Source organism: Arachis ipaensis, chromosome B7 (genome assembly GCF_059453495.1).
Source record: "Arachis ipaensis isolate K30076 ecotype BB chromosome B7, ASM5945349v1, whole genome shotgun sequence".
Lineage (NCBI taxonomy): Eukaryota > Viridiplantae > Streptophyta > Magnoliopsida > Fabales > Fabaceae > Arachis > Arachis ipaensis.
In genome coordinates, this window is record NC_142442.1 from 53,035,001 (window position 1) to 53,037,500 (window position 2,500).

Sequence of the window (2,500 nt, forward strand, 5' to 3'; positions counted from 1 at the left end):
GCAACGTTGGCTGGGGGCGTTGCAACGTTGGCTGGGGGCAGTGCAACGGATGCTGGGGTCGGTGCAACGTTGGCCGTGCGCGTTGCAACAGAGGCAGGGCGCGTTGCAACGGATGCTGGTGACGTTGCAACGGAGGCAGGGCGCGTTGCAACGTTGGCTGGGAGCGTTGCAACGGAGGCAGGGCGCGTTGCAACGTTGGCTGGGGGCGTTGCAACGGATGCTGGGGACGGTGCAACGTTGGCTGGGCGCGTTGCAACGGAGGCAGGGTGCGTTGCAACGGATGCTGGGTTAGGTGCATCGTTGGCTGGTTTCGTTGCAACGGAGGCACCCGCCGTTGCAACGATGGCTCGGAGCGTTGCAACGGAGGAGCCAAATTTTCATATCTCATAATTGGCTCGTGCATTTTTTCTAAAATTTTGAGGGAACCTTGGTAATATTATGTGAAGGCTGCACAAAAAAATCCAGGTCAAAAATCGCACGTTTGCTCCGTTTTTCATTTTTTTTGAATTTCCGGCTTTCCGGGCGGTAAAAAAATCGGCAAAAAAAATCGGCACGGTGTAAATTCACCAAATTTGGGGGATGGAAAGATCTTATTTTTCTAGAGGTTGTTGCAAAAAACGGCGTCAAAATTCGACCTCTAGAGCACTTTCCTTGAGTATGTCTCCTCACGGAAAAGGACGTCTACCCGTGGCACCTTGGTAATGGCTCGGCAGCCTATTATAGGGGGGAGGGGTGTCGTGATGCTGAAACTCGAGTTGCCCAAAGGCTTGCTGGGCGCAATGCCAGCAAGATGCACGTTGCCTTGCCATCCCCTAGGCACACTAGCAAGCACGTTGTGGTTGTGGTGTGCCGCCGGGCTCCCCCGCCCCCCACGGAGGCACCCGCCGTTGCAACGATGGCTCGGAGCGTTGCAACGGAGGAGCCAAATTTTCATATCTCAGAATTGGCTCGTGCATTTTTCGTGAAATTTTTAGGGAACCTTGGTAATATTATGTGAAGGCTGCACAAAAAAATCCAGGTCAAAAATCGCAGGTTTTCTCCGTTTTTCATTTTTTTTGAATTTCCGGCATTCCGGGCGGTAAAAAAATCGTCAAAAAAAATCGGCACGGTGTAAATTCACCAAATTTGGAGGATGGAAAGTTCTTATTTTTCTAGAGGTTGTTGCAAAAAACGGCGTCAAAATTCGACCTCTAGAGCACTTTCCTTTAGTATGTCTCCTCACGGAAAAGGACGTCTACCCGTGGCACTTTGGTAATGGCTCGGCAGCCTATTATGGGGGGGAGGGGAGTCGTGATGCTGAAACTCGAGTTGCCCAAAGGCTTGCTGGGCGCAATGCCAGCCAGATGCACGTTGCCTTGCCATCCCCTAGGCACACTAGCAAGCACGTTGTGGTTGTGGTGTGCCGCCGGGCTCCCCCGCCCCCCATGGAGGCACCCGCCGTTGCAACGATGGCTCGGAGCGTTGCAACGGAGGAGCCAAATTTTCATATCTCAGAATTGGCTCGTGCATTTTTCGTGAAATTTTGAGGGAACCTTGGTAATATTATGTGAAGGCTGCACAAAAAAATCCAGGTCAAAAATCGCAGGTTTGCTCCGTTTTTCATTTTTTTTGAATTTCCGGCATTCCGGGCGGTAAAAAAATCGTCAAAAAAAATCGGCACGGTGTAAATTCACCAAATTTGGAGGATGGAAAGATCTTATTTTTCTAGAGGTTGTTGCAAAAAACGGCGTCAAAATTCGACCTCTAGAGCACTTTCCTTTAGTATGTCTCCTCACGGAAAAGGACGTCTACCCGTGGCACTTTGGTAATGGCTCGGCAGCCTATTATAGGGGGGAGGGGTGTCGTGCTGCTGAAACTCGAGTTGCCCAAAGGCTTGCTGGGCGCAATGCCAGCAAGATGCACGTTGCCTTGCCATCCCCTAGGCACACTAGCAAGCACGTTGTGGTTGTGGTGTGCCGCCGGGGTCCCCCGCCCCGGGTCCAAGGTCGAGCACGTGCGTCTGGCTGCTGCGAACCCCGATCACCGAAGGACCAACAAGAAGGGAAACACGTCCGTGCACGGCCCACCTAGGCACCACCTAGGGAGCATGGCGTGGTGGAGTTGTGCCTTGGGCACACGCTCGGGGCAACACCTTGTGCTCGGCCCAGGACTAGGGGGATCATCCCAAGTCCGAGCACGACGTGGGATCGGCGGGCGGCCTGTGCGCCCCCGCGAGGGGCAACGCGGCTTGCGCAGCCCGACGCTTGGCCAGGCCTAGTGTGGCGCACGACGCGGATGATGGATATGCGTGCGGCAGCGGGTGTCGTGGGCAGGGGGCAACGCGACGTGCTCGTCCCAGCACTTTGAGGGGGCACGTTGCGGAAGACGGTTACCTGTTCGTGTCCACTCCCGAGGGGCAACGTGTCGTGCTCGCCCTACGTCTAGGGTCGACGTACGACGGTGCCCGATGCGGTGTGGGTTGGGCGTGTTGCTTAAGACGGTGCGGCTGTTCGGCTATCGC